We start from the raw sequence: 13,956 nt of genomic DNA on the forward strand, positions 1-13,956 counted from the left end.
TAATGGACAGCAGTCTCTGCACCGTTCTCAAACAGATGTCTGTATAGATGAAGAAACCTTATACAATGTTGAAACACATTATACATGTATTAATTTGACCAGGTATTATCCAGCATCACAGCATGAATTGTTCTGACAAGTTTGTTTACCAAATTAAATTTATGAAACCTATGTGCTGAATATTCATTACATCCAGAGCCTACACAATATACTGCAAAGCTATGACATTTACCACCTGTTCATTTAATCACTACACAAGACCCAGAGCTGGTCATGACACTTTACATTTTAGACTTTGCATGTTCTACATAAAGAAGGAATTCTTTAAAAATGAATGAATTTATAATAAACCTAAAAATTAAAGCATTAAAAACACTGTGATGTAGTAAGTGCTGAAAGTACCATGTGACACTGTGAATATAATCACAATTTAAATAATGGAGACTGTTACACAAGACTAAGATGCGACTTTAATTACAATACAACATTCAGTACACCAGGGGATTTTAAACTGTGGGTCAGGAGGACCCACTTGTCGGTCATACAGTAGGTTAAGGTGTGTTGCACACCTTAATGATGCAACAACAGTTTGGCCAAATTAATAATTAACAATGACAATGGTTTTGAAAGAATATACCATAAAATATTTGGTATTGCAAATAAACTTATATTTACTTTACATCAGTGGTTCTCAACGTTATTCCTCGAGGCCCACAGCCCTGCACATTTTGTATGTCTCTCTTATTTAACACACCTGATTCAAATCATCAGCTCATTAGAAGAGATCTCAATGAACTGAACCGGGTCTGTCAGATAAAAAAGACATACAAAATGTGCAGAGCAATGGGCCTCGAGGAATAACGTTAAGAACCACTGCTTTACATTATGGAATATTATGAAAATAAAATGACTCCACTGAAAGAGAACAAATGTGTTTTACCCCATTAAAAAAATGTATATGTAAAAATATTTTAGTGGGTCTAGAATAGATTACACTTGTCTAATAGGTTTTGAAATTAAAAGTTTGGAAACCCCAGCTTTACTCAATACTAGTCTCAATTAAAGTTAACATTAAGTTGTAATATAACTGAAATAAATAGCATTTGCAATTGACAGACATTAAATTAAACTGATGGCAGATGAGGTGTGGGGATGATGCTGGGCCAGAGTTGAATCTGTGCATCTTAGTAGATCAGGGTGCTTCATCCTTAAGTTCTGCATTAGAAAGAGAAAGGATCTAAAAAGAAAAAGAAAAAAATTCTCTCAAATCAACATTGGACTATCAACCCCAAATTAATAATAATGCAATTACATGCAAACAAACCTGTCAACCGTCAATATATAACAGATACTACACACCTGTGTCCAATACATCAAGATTATCACAACATTTTAGGGCTAGCTTATTACCACAGTTCTGGCTATTCTTCATATTCTGTGTGGTGGTTAGTTTGCAACTGTGACAAAAATGATCTTTTCATTAACATTACCATTTGTTAACTTAAGCTGACTTCCAAGAGCACAGTTATCTAACACAGTCTACTGTAAGTATTTTTTAACATTAAATATAGATTTCTTTTACTCAACTTTGTTTGCTGTTCCAGACTTCTTACGGGTTTGAGGTCAATAATATCCAACATCCAAGTTGTCTCGAACACAGCATTAGTTCACAGACTCCAGTTCAGTCCCATCTGTAACAACAGAACACAATGGGAACATCATCACATCAGACAAAGTATTTCATTTATAAAAATTGCACCAAAAGAAAAACCAAAATATTAAAAACATGAAAGATCAAAATCTTCACTTAAACCCAAAGGGGACCAGCCTAGTAATATCATTCTCTGCTACTTTACTTGAGCGGAAGCACGAAGTCTGACGTAGTCAGGCTAAAAGGGGACATGGTCTTTAAATAAAACACCCAAAATGACTCTCTTTGTAAGAGTTTTCAATATCTCCACCACAGTAAGAATTCATTCCTTCCTCAATACTTAAACATTAAAGGTCACGTTTTTCCTGATCCCATATTTCAAACTTTAGTAAGTGTGTAATGTTGCTGTAATAGCATAAATAATACCTGTAAATGTTAAAGCTTAAAGTTCACTGCCAGCCAGGCGATGTATTATCTTTAACAGAATTCCCCTTTCAATACAGCGAACGGCCGGTTTGGACTACAGCCCTCTACTTCCCGGTTGAATGACGTCAAAGCAAGACTGTTTGACTAAACTCCGCCCTGGCTAAGCTAAGCTACTGTCAAATCACAACACACTAAACAAGCTACACAATCAGAACTCATTACGCATTTCTGAAGGAGGGACTTCATAGGACAAAGAAGACATCAGCCGTTTTTAGGACAGTGAAAGCACTATATAGATAAGTAGATTGTGTGAAAAATACCGCATGTGAAACATGAACACATGTTATATTGTGCACTGTAAACACAATCAAAGCTTCAAAAACACAGGAAAAACGGGACTTTTAAAGTTGTTCAGTATTCAAACTTTAAAGGAAGTTAAAAGAATCAACCTCCTTGAATAATTCTAGGCATAAGATAGGCTACCCCAAAAGACTCAATTAACAAGAAAAGGTACAACACACAGTACTGTATCATCAACATGTCTTATAAATTAGCCATAGACATTCCCTATGCTGGTCAGCAGCTAAAACAATCATATAGTTAGGTTGGATTTGTGTAATCAAAATACATTATTTTATTAAGCTATACAATAGTTATATCCAGTGTTATCCTTAACATAATGTAATTAGATGAGTGACATACATACTTTAATCCTTTACACGTTTAGTCTTCTATGAAGTTTTCTCGACGTGGGCACCTATTACCTCTCTCTCTCTGTCTCTCTCTCTCGTCAAATGATCCTGCGTGAGAGCGCGTTCTTGAAGTTCTGAGTTTTTTTGCTTGAGTTGCATAACTTGCGCGAAGACGCATTTAAAGGGAAAAGCGCGTGTTTTCGCGGCAATTGCGGTGCCCAATTCGCGTCATTTTCATCGCCCCGTGCGAGGACGCGCCTGGTTGCGTCTTTGCATTGACTTTGTATGTAATCTGCTCGCGCAAATCGTTGAACTGGCGTTGGTAAGTATGCCCCATAATGAATGAAAACACATTATTCCCTTCGCGTCAGTGCACACGCACCAGCGCAGCGAGTACACTGGCAAGAGCAGAGCGCGACCTTCAGCCTATGTGCCGGGGCTTAGCCCCGGACGGCCCCGGCCCAATTTAAACCCTGTGTATATCCAATCTGAATGACTGACTGTACACACTGTGTATAACAACTCTTCATGTTTGATTTGTGTGACCTGAGGCGCATTATCTTTTATCCAAAATAGCTGCATTGGTTTATAGCAATGACGTTGCGTTGATGTGTTTGAAATAAATGTGCTTGAGTTCATGCAGCAACAACCAGTTTTCATAAATGAAAAATAAAATATTGTCTTTTTATCCAATTCATCCGAGAAATCGTTTGGTAATTAAAATAATGTACCCTAAAAAAACCTTTCATTTGTAAGACCGCATTCATTACTTTACTACACGTGGGAAGAGACTCACAGGTGGAGGTAGAAGTTTGGTCTGCACTTTCCATAGCTGGTGCACAGGGATTGTGGTAGGCTAGTGACACAATTGAAGAAGACTGGTTCAAAATCTGCTTTACAACCAGAGGTTGAATTAAACTTTCTTATTGCCTGTCATTTTGACAGATAATGCTGTAACAAATCTGTCATAATAAATTAGGACTAAAATATCAACAAAAAACTTAGAAAATGAACAAAACCAACTATCTGAATCTGTTCGAACTCTAACCTTGAGGTCTGGATAGACAAAGTGAGTGTTTATCTGTGTAAAAGTTAAAACATCATTGAAGACTGATGCTGTTGTCATTAAGGCTGATTTAGTCAGACCTACCCCAATGCCTCTGCACGGTAGGCTATCCGCCACTTTTCATTTACACGTTTGCGTCGTTGTTCGCATCGATGTGCATTTACACATGCAGAACGCTAGTAGCCAATGTCCATAGGCATTTACCAATGTAAAATACAATATCAAGGCAAAAGCTGAAAAAATAAAAAGCAGCAGAAAAAAACCCTTGTTGGGGGCCAATCACACCAAATGCGTTCTAAAGACGTAGAAACACAAGGTGCACCTTGATTTGGTCACTTTATAAAAAGCAGTGCAGCGCAGCTTTTTATATTGCTAGGCAACAGTGTTAATTTTAGCAGCACATTCTGATTTAGTCTTAGTCTTTTGAATAACACACCATTTAGTTTTAGTCTTATTTTAGTCATCTGAAATCTTTTAGTTTTAGTCTTGTTTTAGTCGACGAAATATCATAAGAGTTTTAGTCTAGTCTTAAGTTTTTTAGTCTGTTATGGAATGGTATTAAGGTTTGAATATGCAATACAGACACAGATTTAATGGTTGTTATAGAAAACACGTATTTTATTTTATTCTTAATGTCAAAAAAACTGACTGGCTTTTTCACCAAAAAAAATATCACATAAAATAAGCATAAGGCCCGCTCTACCTAAAAATATACATGGTCCCTGAAAAAGATATGCATTGTCCCTAAATGACATGCACACACAGACGCACGCAGACACACAGACAGAGACACACACACGCACTTACGCACGCACTTTGTCCAGTCATGTAAAACCACAACATCTACTATAATAGTAACGTTACACATTTCATTCAATTTGAGGACACTGAATATTTATACTCAGTATTAATTCAGACAACCCAATACAATCAATACAGTTCAGATGTGTATTCCTTTCGTTTCTATGTTATACCAAGTTTAGCGAAAACACTGTGGTTTATCTGATAAAATAACCTTAGCGTGTATGCTTACCTTCGCATGTATTTCTGGATGAGTCGTCTTTACAGGCTGTCGTCTTGTCATATTTGTAGTGTGACCAGATTAGACGCTAGCTCTGACATTTTTGTTGTTAATGAGACATGTCTTCGGACCGGGTGCACCGCAAAACGTTAGCGTGTTGCTAACGAGCGAAGTCAACTGAAATCAGCCAAAGCTGGGAACTAAGACTGTACAACTAAATATAATGTAAACAACCTGTTGTGAAAACAAACTTTGCCGCGGGTTTTCAAAATGACTCTGCCGACTGCTGCCTGTGTAGATCAACCTACCCTCAAAGATTCGCTCTGATTGGATTTCTTCCCAACTGTCCCACAAAATGAGTAGCTCTGATTGTATCTCTTCTCCATTCGTCCCTCCCTAACATTTTCGTCTTATTTTTATTCGTCGACTAAAGTGTCAGTTATATTTCGTTACAGTCTTCGTCATCATATATGATTTTATTTAGTTTTTATTTAGTTTTCGTCCGTGAAAAAGGTTCGTTGACGAATATTTTTCGTCATCGTCTTCGTCAACGAAATTAACACTGCTAGGCAACCACCGAGGCAGCTGTCCTGTCAATCAAATATTGAAGCGTGAGCGCTCTTTTGCTGTTAACTGTCATATAAGCAGAAACTTTAAAAAGAGGACGCTTGCACTGACTTTGATCGAAGGTGAGAGGTGCATAAAAACACAGGAGACAGTAAGTGACTGAAGTACGGTTGTTTCAAATAACTGTAAACATCGGTCCCTACAACGGAAGGCCCGCCTCTCCCCATATTCAATTGGACAATGGAAAGACACAAATGACGTCAGGTGCTTTTCCGCTCTTAGCGCTCCTTCAAAAAGGCATGTTGCAGTAGAGGGCAAAAATGCAAGGCGTTCAGTGCGCATAAACAGCGCACATAACGCTCAATGCTGCAGTTAAAAAAGATTTACCTCATAGTAAAGACAACTGGATCTGAAGCGTAATGATGGTCTTCAGAAGGCCTCTCATGGTGGCCTTGATTCAGAGGTTTGAGAAGACTACCAAGCACCAGAGCCAGCTAACAGGTGGACCAAACATCAAGCCAGAATTCTGCATGAGTCAGGTAAGCAGAATAAAAGACACTGTAAATAAACAATAATAAAAGATGGTCATTAATGACTTAATGCTTTCATATTCATGTTAATGCTTTGAAAATTATCTTATTTCTTTCAGAATCTTTTGATAATATTGCCCAATGCAACAAATGGAAAAAGCATGCTTTATGACAACCTCAGCAGCAGAACCCATGACTTTCTCCTGGGTAGACGAGACAAAAAAGTTTGGTATCAACAACCATCTAACAATTAAGGTAAAAGATAAAGTTTTATGATCCCTGCATTCAGGTTAGAGTATGGGGTAAGTTGACTGTTCTATGGGTGTTCCTCAAATGCAAGGTTGCATGTGGAGGCTGCGTCCATCTTAGTCCTGTCCTTCTGAGATTTCGATGTTAGCAAAAGCCAGAATGAGATGGTTTAGTTTGATGTCCAAGGCAACGTCATAATGGTTTCCGCCCCAGTGATCATGGCATGAAAACTTTAAAGAGAGAAGTTGAATATTAGCAATGCATCACCAAAAAAATTCAATAATGTAGTACAGTGAATAAAAGTCATGTATCAACTGACTTTACAACATGGACAGTTAAACATTTTGTAATTAAATTAAAACAACAAAATAGAAAACAAGCACATTGAGATGTCCTTCGACGATGCTTGATGACGTGGCAGCCGAGACATGCAGCCTTCTAGGACGGAGCCTTATTTAAAAAAAAGAAAAGGACGGAGCCTTATTTATTTTTATTTTATATATGTATAATGTACCCCCTTGTATTTCTTATTATTTAAAAAAAATATTAAAAATAATTTTAAAAGGACGCAGTTGTGCGTTTGAGAAACGACCGGAAACGACTTATATGTCGCGAGGCCATCACGTGACCACAATATTTACCAGAAGACCGTTATTTGCTCGAGTACCCTCAACTTTTTTGTCGCAAATAACATTATTAATAACCTGTAAATAATACATTTTGTACACATTACGTTCCTCTTCACTTTGTAATAGTATGTTTTTGGTTTAATAGTCGGCTTTAAGTTAGTTTTTCTGTCAGTTTGATCGTCAAAATGTTGGTAAGTATAGCTTGTCATTCCTGGGTTTTAATTGTTAGAAATACGAATTAAAGAACAGATATAACTAATATAACTGAAACAATTAATAAATACAATTATCAAACCACTCCAATAGAACAACGTTAACGGTTTTGAGTGGTTTCTAGGAAAAGGTCTGAATGACAGTAACGTTATCCGTATAAGGGCCATTTTAACGTAACGTTAAAGGGCGGGAAAGGTTTGAGACATTTAATAACTCTATTAAACTGGCTGGTTTATCCCCTCCTGTGCGTAACATGTGAAGTTAACGTTACAACGTGGCTTCGGGACTTTGCAGCGGCCTGAATAGCAGTGCATTGATAAACGTTAATAAGCTATTAATCGCGTATAGAACATTAATATACGACGATCATTCTGTAGATCGACTAACTTACATGCCTGCATAACAACATATTTTCTGTTAAAATGGTTTACTTACATTGACACTGAAACTCTGCCGTCAGCACTGTTGCTTCACCCGTTGGAACATCCTACTAGTTTAGGGAGTTAAAAATCGAGTTGGAAAAGAACAAAATATCGTTCTGCGATCGTTCGACACGACACCCAGAAGCTGCAAAAACCGATTGAGGTTACACTCTACTGAATTATCGCAACGTTGAGTGCAGGCAGCCCACACATCTTTCAGATGTGTTCGACTTCATGCTGATCTACACACAAACCGATCGTGACATCAAGTACCGCGAGTTCAAACCTGTTCCGGGGCTTTCCCAAACTCTCGCGGTACTTTGATGTCATACCACGTGCTGTCTGCGCATCTCGGTGTTAAGTCGAACACACCTGAATGTATTTGTTGGCTGCACTCCCTTGCGCTCAGTAATGTAGGTGTAACGAATTAAATGTATTAAATTGATATTATATAAATAAATATTGTAATAAAAATCTTTATAAAATGATTAGCTGTCATTAATAAATTAATCTTTGATTTGAAACATCAGTATACGTGAATTAACCCTCAAGTTATGAAATGCCTAAACATCAAAATGGTGAAAATACAACAATGTATATTTGACCAATTCAGCATTTATTAACTTTTGTCTTTTTAAATTGACTTCAGAAATTAATTTGCAGCCACACATCCACTGTATACCAAGTTATGATGATGATCAATTATGAAAATGCAAAAGGATTGATAGATCAGTAAACAAGCAACAAAAAGGTAATGTCTTAATATATTTCTGCTTTTGTTACTTATTCATGTATTTGAATTACATATTTCAAAATCAAACGTTAATAATTATAGGGTTTCAACTTGTTGCAGCTTTACAAAAAATGTAGAATTTGTAGGAGCATGGACATCTGAGTAACAAAGTCATATTATGCAGATGGGTGCTCATGGTGGCCTCCAAATAAATACATGGACAGGCTGCTAAAGAGGGTCAGGATGATGGAGATGCAAGAGCCAAAGACAGCACAGACCAAATACCAGGCCAGAATTCTGCATGAGTCAGGTAAGCAGAATCAGTTAAACTGTATAAAATAATTAATTAATAGACAGTACAATTAATAACACATTATTTTTCATAGCTGTAAAAAGACAAAAGAATGAAACAGTACCTGCATTTAAGTTCCAGCCTTTTTCACAAAGTTGCCAACAACTGGAAGAATGTCCCAAATTGCTGCAAAAAGAAATTCAGTAAGTCCTTATAAAAGAGACAGTTTAAAAAGTAAAACCGCTTCATTTAACTTCAAAATACCCCTAAATCCTTAAAGGAACACACCCACATTTTGGGAATTTAGCTTATTCACCGTATCCCCCAGAGTTAGATAAGTCCATACATACCTTTCTCATCCCTGTGTGTGCTGTAACTTTGTCTGATGCAGCCCCCGCTAGCTTAGCTTAGCACAAAGACTGAAAGTGAATGGCTCCAGCTAGCATACTGCTTCCAATAAGTGACAAAGTAACGTGGACATTTTCCAATTTATGTGTTGTGATTTGTATAAATTCACTACCAGTCTTTTGTTCTAAGCTTAACTAGCAGGGGCTGCGTCAGACAGAGTTACAGCACACACGGAGATGAGAATGGTATGTATGGACTTATCTAACTCTGTTTGTTTATTTGTAAATGTAAAAAATGCAGCTAACCATTCCCAGCTCCAGTGGGCAGGTTAAAGAGTATTTCTTAATATGAGACAGAAAACAGAAACACATTTTTAATGGCATTTAAAGACAACATACCACTTCATGCAACTAAATTTTCTGTTTAATCCATAGATTGAGTAATTTTCACTCTAGAGACCCTGGGGTGACCACCAAGGACGAATGCAAAGTAAGTGACCTACAAAACAAAAAACATTAATATTTTACGACTGTAATATGCAGATTCTTGAGTAAGAATTTCTCTCAGACAATATAGACAATATAGACCACAGACGTAGTTTAACAATTTCTATCATGTTAAAGTTATCACATAAAAATAGCTAGTCTAAGAATGCTACAAGAAACCTGTTGTGCAACTTACCTGCTTCCCATTTACAGCTCCAGTGAGTGTCTCTAAGGTAGATCCTAATGCAGATGGATGGAATGTTGATCCGCCTAACATGCAAGGTAAAAGAGCATTTGATAGCATAGTGGATAAACAAAGCTTTTTTCATTTTCAGAGCATTTTCAAAAACAACATAACACTTGCTATTACATTGTTATATATTTCATGACCATGTCTAACTCTGATCCATACAAAACAGATTTTCTGTACCAAGAACTTTGGATGACCACGTTTTCAAAAATCTGACCTCAATTTTAGTAACCATTTAGATATTTTAGATGTAGTCCGAGAGCTTGCTGACCCTCCATTAAAACTGTATGTACGATATACTGTTCATGTCCAGTTAGGTAATAAAAACATCATCAAAGTAGTTCTTGTGACATCAGTGGGTCAGTTAGAATTTGTTGAAGCAGCAAAAATACATTTAGGTCCAAAAATTACGACTTTATTCGGCATTGTCTTCTCTTCCGGGTCTGTTGTGAACCGTGTGCATGACACTGCTTCCGTACGATGCTGCTGGCTTGTTATCTGGTGCACCCAAGCTTTTTTTTTCGTTTACAGTCTGAGGGAGATGCTGTAAACAAAACAATCTTCGCAAACATGTCTGAGGATAACACGTCAGCAGCGTCGTACGTCAGCAGCGGCACTGTGCACGCGCATTCGCAACAGGCCCGGAAGAGAAGACAATGCTGAATAAATCGTTATTTTTAGACCAAAATGTATTTATGATGCTTCAACTAATTCTAACTGACCCACTGATGTCACATGTCCTACTTTTATGATGTTTTAATTAACTTTCTGGAAATGAGACAGTATACAGCACATACATTTTTTGGAGGGTCAGAAAGCTCTCGGACTAAATCCAAAATATCTTAAACTGTGTTCCGAAGATGAACGGAGGTCTTACAAGTTTGGAACAACATGAGGGTGTGTCATTAATGACATTATTTTCATTTTTGGGTGAACTATCCCTTTAAATGGAAAACACCACCGCTTTCCAAAATGTTACTATGTTTTTACCTTAGACGAATTAATACATCCCTATCTTTTTTCAATGCGTGCACTTAATCTTTGTACAGTGCATTGTGAATGTGTTAGCATTTAGCCTAGCCCCATTCATTCCTTAGGATCCAAACAGGGATGAATTTAGAAGCCACCCAACCCTTTCATGTTTTCCCTATTTAAAGACTGTTACATGAGTAGTTACACGAGTAAGTATGGTGGTACAAAATAAAACGTGGCGATTTTTTAAGCGGATAAAAATGAGAACTATATTGTATGGCAAAAGAGCACTAAGTTTGCAGCACTTCGACCTCGGCGCGCAGTAACATCATCACTCCTGAGTACTCCACCTCTCGCACAAACTCAAAAGAGGGGGAGTAGTCAGGAGTGATGATGTTACTGTGCGCCGAGGAATGAATGGGGCTAGGCTAAATGCTAACACATTCACGACGTGCTGTACAAATATTAAGTGCATGCATTGATGAAAGATAAGGATGTATTAATTGATCTAAGTTGAGGTAAGAACATAGCAAAATAATGAAAAAGATAATTCTTTATTATTAAAAGATAATTTCTTTTAAAAGCAGCACCCCTATTTATTTTGGGTGCTAAAAATATTTGCCACAGACAGTTAAGGCCTTATGCTGCATTTATTAGAAGGCGTTCCCAATTCTGGTTGTCCTAGTAAAAACTATAAACAAATGAGTAACAATCCTCTCAGTAAATGACAAAAGACGGATGACATGAACTTCACTGCTTCACTCTCATTGGTAGTTGCTACCAAAAGTCCTTCATCAAGTTGAACTTTCCTCAAAGTTGTGGCATAGCTGTTCATGCCCACTTCCTGTTGTCAATGGTCACAGTTGCTCATGTTGCTGAATGGGGCAAAGCTTTCATTGGAATGAACGAGATTGTGTTGCTAGTCGCTGGCGGTGTACAAGCAGCATTAGTGTGTGTGTCTTTAAAAATATATCAAATGCAAATTACCTGATCTAACATTCCCAGCTACAGAGGGCATCCTTTATTCAGTCCCTAATGCAGATGGTTGGAGTGTTGATCTACCTAACATGAGGGGTAAAAGAGCGTTTGTTAGCATAATGAGAAAAAAAACAGAAACACATTATTAGTGGCATTTAAAAACATAACACTTGTTTATACTACATTTTATGTTCAATCCATAGAGCAATCGTTTTGAGTCCTGAGACCCTGGGGTGACCACCGTGAACAAATACAGAGTAAGTTACCTAAAAAAACAATAAAAATATTTATTTACAAAAAGTTCTCATGAAAAAGCATCATCATTAAAGGAATAGTCTACTCGTTTGCCATATTAAACTATGTTATTACCTCAACCTAGATGAATTAATACATACCTATCTTTTTTCAATGCGTGCACTGTACAGCGCATTATAAATGTGTTAGCATTTAGCCTAGCCCCATTCATTCCTATGGTACCAAAAAAAAGTTTTACTTTGTGGCACCATACTTACTGGTATAACTCCTCATGTCACAGTCTTTAAATAGGGAAAACACGGAAGTGTTTGGTGGCTTCCCTGTTTGGTACCATAGAAATGAATGGGGCTAGGCTAAATGCTAACACATTCACGACGCGCTGTACAGTGCACACATTGAAAAAAGATAGGTATGTATTAATTTGTCTAGGTTGAGGTAATAACATAGTTTAATATGGCAAAAGGGTAGACTATTCCTTTAACTCGCATGAAGTGTTACCTTACCAACATGTTCAAGACAACATAACACTTGTTTATACTGCATTTTCTGTTTAATCCATAGAGCACTCAATTTGAGTCCTGAGACCCTGGGGTGACCACCGTGAACAAATACAGAGTAAGGGCGCACTCACATTATCCAAACCAAACCATGCCCCAGCGCGATTGTCACCCCTCCCTACTCCCCCAGGTGCACGCACTCACACTGTACTTTTTATCGATCCGAGTCCGGGCGCGCTTTCGTCATTAAGATGCGATTGTTTTGAAAAAAGCAGGAAGTAAAGCTCTCTCTTAACACTGGAACCCACCGTAATGATAAGTCTGTGTTTTTTATTCGGAGTCGTTTGGTGCGCGATTACAGACAGCCCTCTCACATGTCATCATATTACTTAGTTGATCTGTCACGTGCGCAGCTTGGACATTCACGTAACCCCGCTGCGCGCATCAAAAGGTTTTTACGGAGGCAGATGAAGGTGAGTGGTCGCGCAACTGACGTCTTCACCTTTTGAATCGCGCTCAGGCGCGATTGCGCTCACACCACAGCCTTCCGCGCCTGAGCCCAAGTGAACCGCGCTCCGGCCCACCTCTGCAACCCGGCCGCGGCGCGATTAAACAATCCGCGCCAGGGCGCGGAACGGAGCGATCACACTAGTCAATCAAACCAGGCTTTGGGGGTCAAACGCGCCCGAGCGCGGTTTGGTTTGGATAATGAGAGTGCCCCCTAAGATACCTAAAAAAAAACAATAATAATATTTATTTATAAAAAGTTCTTATAAAAAAGCATCATCATTAACTCGCATGAAGTGTTACCTTACCAACATGTTCAAGGAAGGTGCAGGTCTGATGATCCATCCAACATTAAAAAAAAAAACAGTAAATTTATACTTGGTTACATCTGTTGTAAAACAGACAAATGCAGTTATAAGAATTTTACCTAAACTACACACCTATTTGATTCTTAAGTTTAAATAAATCAAAATAATGCATTTAATAGTAAAAGCATTTTAAAAGCTACACTCCTAACTCATTTATCTTTGCTATTACAGCTGCAAAAAGGCAGTCTTGACGGTACTAGGATGAATGCAAATAAAGACTAACCACCTGACTTCAGCGGTCCAGTCTCTTGTGGGAAGCAGGTGCTTGTTACCCCAAATACGGATGAAGTGTGACAAAGAGGTTGATGACTTTTTTCTCAAACATCTGCTGAAGATCTTAACAGGCTGGAGACAAAATTAACAGACTGAGGGTTTATACAAAGAATCTTACTCAGCCAATATTAAAGATAAGATATTTTTACAAAATGTTCTTTTCATTGTTTAGGATGATTTTATGTAGAAAACAGTACATCACAAAAAAGACTTTAGATGTGTTTTCACAGGCAGAGCCTTACACACACACTAACCACAATTATAAACGCAACCCTAACACAGATTTATACAGATTTGTGAATAACATTTGAGAGAAATAGGCCTTTTGGGGACATAGAAAATATTTAAGTTCAGCTCAAGAAATGAAAAATGGGGGCAAAAACAAATATTAACAAGTGCAATACAAATATCAACCATAATACTGATCGTTTAAAAAAAAAAGTAAGCCACTATATCTTTCTAGAATCTTACACAAGACTCAGTTACTTGAACGATCAAAATAAATTAACGTCAGACAGGTGGGCGAAATATC

The 13,956-nt window shown here is 37.6% G+C and overlaps 2 long non-coding RNA genes across 3 annotated transcripts; one reads left to right on the forward strand and one right to left on the reverse strand.

Moving 5' to 3' along the window:
- Positions 1–752: 752 nt before the first annotated feature.
- On the reverse strand, positions 753–12,399 carry LOC135745202 (uncharacterized). The gene is made up of 11 exons (XR_012337977.1): positions 12,283–12,399; positions 11,708–11,790; positions 11,534–11,608; positions 9,521–9,594; positions 9,238–9,337; positions 8,616–8,677; positions 7,480–8,496; positions 6,130–6,432; positions 5,811–5,981; positions 3,566–3,625; positions 753–1,691 (listed from the first exon to the last, which is right to left on the reverse strand). It is a non-coding gene; the product is annotated as an uncharacterized lncRNA (long non-coding RNA).
- On the forward strand, positions 8,163–13,696 carry LOC135718138 (uncharacterized). Of its 2 annotated transcripts, XR_010520576.2 has the most exons (7): positions 8,163–8,217; positions 8,384–8,509; positions 9,274–9,328; positions 9,538–9,606; positions 11,728–11,781; positions 12,341–12,394; positions 13,323–13,696. It is a non-coding gene; the product is annotated as an uncharacterized lncRNA (long non-coding RNA). The 2 variants fall into 2 exon arrangements; XR_010520575.2 differs by lacking the exons at positions 8,163–8,217; positions 8,384–8,509 and adding an exon at positions 8,640–8,694.
- The last annotated feature ends 260 nt before the right edge of the window (positions 13,697–13,956 follow it).

The sequence above is a fragment of the Paramisgurnus dabryanus genome, chromosome 11, assembly GCF_030506205.2.
Source record: "Paramisgurnus dabryanus chromosome 11, PD_genome_1.1, whole genome shotgun sequence".
NCBI lineage: Eukaryota > Metazoa > Chordata > Actinopteri > Cypriniformes > Cobitidae > Paramisgurnus > Paramisgurnus dabryanus.